This window comes from Eptatretus burgeri, chromosome 17 (genome assembly GCF_056783735.1).
Source record: "Eptatretus burgeri isolate ZD-2024b chromosome 17, Ebu_testis_v1, whole genome shotgun sequence".
Lineage (NCBI taxonomy): Eukaryota > Metazoa > Chordata > Myxini > Myxiniformes > Myxinidae > Eptatretus > Eptatretus burgeri.
In genome coordinates, this window is record NC_140977.1 from 51,658,210 (window position 1) to 51,663,995 (window position 5,786).

General features: G+C 35.8%; 1 protein-coding gene across 2 annotated transcripts in view; it reads left to right on the top strand.

Moving 5' to 3' along the window:
- LOC147010090 (protein FAM200C-like) overlaps positions 1-5,786 on the top strand; it is a 527,036-nt gene that overhangs the window by 91,076 nt on the left and 430,174 nt on the right. The gene's annotated exons all lie outside the window — the stretch shown is intronic.

Consider the following 5,786-nt stretch of genomic DNA (forward strand, 5'->3'; position numbering starts at 1 on the left):
TAACTAAAGTAAGAATAAATGAAATAGAACCAAATAATATTGCAAACAAATGGGGATTTTTAAGTTCATTGTACAAGGGTGAGAAGTGTATGGTGTATAATTAGGAAATAAATTGTTTCACAAGGAAGGACTTGTGTGGACATCAGTTTTATCAGTGTCGATAGGGTTTTTGTAGGATTGTATAATCAAATCGGACAAACGTTAAACTCTGTCTGAAGTCAAATAGGATTCCACAATCGGCCAGTTAGAATCCTTCAGGAGGATAATGATCACAACAAGGTGGGTTAAAAAAATCCACATCAGTTGGTGCCGTGACTCGGATTCGAACCGACGTTGGTTCGGTGCTCGTGACCGGAGGTGCTTAATCTGCCGGAGGCAGTGCCTGGAGGAACGACAAGTGCTTGAGCGAAGGTAAGGGAGAGCGCTCTCAGCAGGTAACGCATTTCAAACAAAGAAAAGTTCATTGTCAGATAATTTTATTGAGAGAAAGAAGAGGATCCGGTGGAGGGAGTCCGTTTTAAAGTAAACGATAAGTACTGTAGTTGTTTTCGAAAAGTGCTGGAGAAGAAGAGGAGTCAGATGACAAGAAGAGGGTCGTTGAGGAGCCAGATGCGTAATTAAATAGGCATGATGAAGCGACATGCCACATGTTTGCATTGATACGGACCGGCTATGAGAGAGATGGCCGAGGACATGGCTGAGACGCCAAGATAGGGTTAAAATAGATAAACATTATAAGTTACCTGTTTGTAAGAGTTAGAAGAGTTACTTTTTGTTCATTGAACTCACTGGAAGTTTGTTGGCATTGAGGTTGTTATATTATATTGTGTGGAGGTTTTACGGATTTGTAAATGCAATGATTTGCACGAAACGTTTTGTAGAGTGCAGGAGACGATTAACCAGCTGGGAGCATGGTTGGTGATTTGCATTGAGATGCATGTGTTACTGAGAGTAAAAAAAATGAAACTTGTGCGAGTCCAATATTCACTGCAATGAAACGTGTTCTGTTGGGATTTTGACGATATTTTAACTCGTGCTGAGTTGAGCTGTGGGTCTGTTTGAAATGGCATGTTATACATTCTTGGCGTTGTATTTCCACGTGAAGGTCGCAAACTACACTGTGTGAGACCCCCTCCACTCGATCTGTGGGGGGTGGCCTATCTTTACACTGAGTCTTTGTTCGAGCCTTTGCCTAACGTGTGAAATTCGATTCATATGCAGATTCAAGAGGATGAGATAGAAATGTGATTGGTATTTGTCACGTGATCACACGCGAGTCTATGGGATGCAATGCTGTCTAGTGTATGTGTTGAAGCCATGACAGAGTAATGCAAACTGTGGGTTTTGCCTGTCAGAGTTTTTTCCTTTTTCTTCCCACCGGATGTGGAGAGAACTTCCTGTTCCTCGTTCCTTGGTGTTTGTGGTGCACCCTCTCGACTGAATCTGTTTAAAGTGAAGTCCATTTAGGAAAAAAGTGTTGAAGTTTTATTTTACAACTATCGGGATTTTGAATAAATTGTGAAATAACAATTGTGAATGTGGATATACTGTATGTGATTTAAATGTAGAAACGTGATTTGGAATGATTTTAATGATTTGATGATGTTTAGCACGTGGGGCAATTCACAGATAATTGATGATGCCCTCGGATGGACGTTGAAATATTGTTTTATTCGTCTGCGAATGTTAAGGTTACCTGAACTTGTGCTGGGAAGGTAATGGCAAACAACCCAGTGTAACCCTTTGATCGATTCAGTCAAGGTAAATTCATGATTTAATTGGATAGATGCTGAAGATTTAATTTTTCATTTATGGATTTTAAAAGGAAATATTTTATTGTTTTGACCAAAAGTTGTTTAAGAGAGTTTGGATGTTTATTAGTCTGAAGTTTAAGATTCTTTTCTAAGACTGGGATAAAGATTGTGGAGGGTCGAGCTGCATGTGTAGACAGAGTGTTTGAGCTGCAATTTAAATGATATTTGACAAGTGATTTGACAATTTTTGTACAACTGTTTAAAATGATTTATTTGTTTTGATAAAGGAAAATGGATTCGTAATTGAGAAGGTCGGAGGAAGTGATAGATGGTTTGTGTATGTGAGTTGGAAAAATAGCAGCATGTTTGCTGTTTTGGTGAGAGAGAAGTGGACAGATGGAGAAATGTCAGAGATTTAAAATGTCGATGGAAATAGCAAATGAGATGGATGTTTTGAGTATACGTACAACTGGGATTTCTGTATATTTTAGCATGTTGTTTTGGGAAAAACAAGGAAAGGGATTAAAATATTGATATGACATATAATGCAAGTTAAATGCTTCCATAAGAATCTTTGTTAGTCTTGTAGAACTGCATGTGCCCATGACGTTTATTGATTGGTGTTTAATTGATGCTTTGTTTGTTTCAGAGTGTTGAAAGCAGTCTTTGAAGTAATGTACGATTTCATCTAAATGAAGTTTGGAAAGAAATTCCACACAAAGATTGGACGATGGGAGAACCCAGATTTGGGTGATTGAGCATTCAACACATGATTATGCCTCCCCTTCCTGAGGAGATAAGATGGAGCAATGTGGGAAAAGAAAAAAAACCCACTGAGGAGAAGGTTGAGCAAAGTCTTAACATCGGCGTTGTGTGGTGCCTGTGTGGAGGAATGTTCTCAGCCACACTCTTGATTGCCGCTCTGCAAATACATCGTGAACTTGCTGTGGTTGCTTCAATGTACGACAGGCCTGGAGTTCCACACTGCGCTCCTTCAACCCAGTGTCCAGCCCAAACTTGTACTTGCCCACATCTACTTTCTCTTCAGCTCAAGGAGTGCTTCGATTGTGTTTCCCGTGGGGTGCCGCTCTATCCACACCCTGACCTGTTTATCTTCTGACTTCGGGTAGTATGTTTCCAATGTGTGACACATGCTGATGAACAGGCCATAAATTAAATGGAAACTCACTCATTTTCTGATATGAGCACTCGCTGCCATTGTTGATTGAACTTGAATAATGGAAATCTTTTCTCCTTCAGGAATGGGACATGGTAATCATGTGTAAGAAAAATTATTCAAATTTTCCTTAAAAAAAAAAAAACGGGGGAGTGTGGGGGAAAAATTTATATTAATGTATTTTAAATTGCAACAAATGGAGTTTCAGAAATGTAACTTTTATGCTGCAAGTTGATTTGGCTGTCATTTCTGGCCAAAAGACTTTTTTGCCCTAAATGATAAGAAATGTGTTGTTCTGGAGCAGAGTGACCGAGCTGATAAATGAACCTTTGCTTAGAAAATGTACGAAGTGGCTTTTCGTCTAAAGGACACGTCTACAGTCTGGGTGAATATCCCCCAACCTCTCTCTCACGAAAGTATAAAATGCTTTCAAATCTAAAAGTTTGGAGGACGAGCACGTGAGGAAGTATAGTTTCTCAGTGGCTCGTACTCCTTGGAACTGACCAAGTACCAAGTTAGAATAAGACTCTCTGATGTAATGTAGAAGTGAATTGAATCGGGTTGGTCTAACTGTTAACTAAAGTAAGAATAAATGAAATAGAACCAAATAATATTGCAAACAAATGGGGATTTTTAAGTTCATTGTACAAGGGTGAGAAGTGTATGGTGTATAATTAGGAAATAAATTGTTTCACAAGGAAGGACTTGTGTGGACATCAGTTTTATCAGTGTCGATAGGGTTTTTGTAAGATTTTATAATCAAATCGGACAAACGTTAAACTCTGTCTGAAGTCAAATAGGATTCCACAATCGGCCAGTTAGAATCCTTCAGGAGGATAACGATCACAACAAGGTGGGTTAAAAAAAAATCCACATCAGAGGCTCCAAGATATATTTTGAATGATTTATGCTTTTTCAACATTCTATTAACAACCTTAATAATTATTCTCATAATGTTTGTACTCTGTTAATCCTTTGAGATATGAATCGCTTCCCAAATGTATCTTACACTCATATTAAATCTTATAAGTCTTACCTCGATCTGATCTTGAAAGCATCTTTTACTTGAAGAGTTGTTTCAAATGGTTTTGTCTCAACATCTCTCTCTAATTTTTTTTTCTTATTTCTCTTCAAGTTTCTCTCAATGTTTACATGTTTTTGTGATCAAAGGTGTTTTTTTAACTCTCTTTTAAGACATCCTTAGAACAGACATCACAATGTTTTTTTTTTTTGTTCAAATGGAGATATTTGTCTGAAAAGATTAAATGTGTGTTTGCTGGTTTCAAGGTGTTTTTATTACCTTATATTCATGATTACAAACGTCGCAGTAAATTTTATTCACCAAATTTATACAGAAAAACTTTGCTTGAAATAAAATTTTCTTGATGAAAATCTCAGGGTAATTTGCAGATACTTTTTGCTTCAACTGAAATTTTCTTGATGAAAATTCTGTTTAATTTATAGGTGAATCTGTGCTTAAAACCATTTTAGCCACCATCTTTTTTACCTAATATATACAATGCATCAAGACACAAAAGACAAGTTTCACTCAATCTCTACATTTGCAAAAGATACTGGGAAATTTATTGAGGATGTAAAATTGAATAAAGATAAATATAATAACTATTGGATAGAAACAATTATGGTTGATAATGTGAGTGCTTCAATTTCCTTCAGTGGAAGGGCTTTTAGTATATCTAGAAGAACATCAATTAAAGTAGCTCTAACAAAAGTTTCTCTCCTCCTTCTGGCAATATATTCAAAACTAGACAATGCAATGAAACAACAAAAAGTATCAAAAAAGAAAAACCTTATGGATGAAGCTTAAGAAAGAAAAGATAAGACCATCAGCAATGTGCAAGAAGAAACTTGTATTTTTTTTCAACAACCCTAAAGATATAAATCTTGATTAAATAAAGGATGTTAACATGTCAGGTGAAATGACATTTCGTTCACTAGTAGTTTGGGACCATTTTAAAACTACCTTTAATATAAAAAATGTAGTCATTGAATCTGTTAACGAAAAAAAAGTATGTGGATATAGATGGTAATGTTTTTTTCTACTAATTAAATATGGGTCATCATTCAAGTGGAAATTTTTGAAGATGATGATAGTGTTGACAGTATCTCTGTTGGAACAGAAGACAGTTATGATACCGAGAGTTTCTGTTCAAACAACAGTTATGAAAGTAGTTTTATATGTGATGGTGAAAGCACCAATGAAAGCACCAAAGATGGTGCACCAATGATGCACCAATGATGAATTTTATTTTAAGTAAAGTTTTACTTTATAAATATGAATAGTTTACTAGATTTTGAGCCTCTTGAATTTCCTGATTCTCCACATGACAAATTTGAGAATTGTCCTGCATGTGATAGAGTGGGATTAAACACAGTTAAATAAAAAGCTTATATACCAATGTATATTCTGTGATTATCTTCTAATTAGCGAAAATAACAAATATAAAAGGGAACATAACTGTTTCAAAATTACACCAAAAATGAATTACTTTGCAAGATTAATAAGAGAAATGAATGAAAAAGCCTGTAAAAATTTGAATAATCTATTTTCTAAATACATAAATGAATGATTTTTTACCCATTTGGGAAAATAAGATGAAATTTAACAACCATAAAAATCTTCCAAATTCATTAACATGTCAGTAGGGTGAATATACTGATTCTGGCTCACTTTTCCCTATGTAAATGAATGGAGGATTTTCAGCGATTCCCTTTTTTTTCCCATAAAAATAAACCCCCTTTTTATCCCAAGGTATATTTATTTGTCTCCCCTTTTAACCTGGAGGTTGAACCTCATTGAATTGAACACCTGGGGGTTGAACAGCTCACTCATT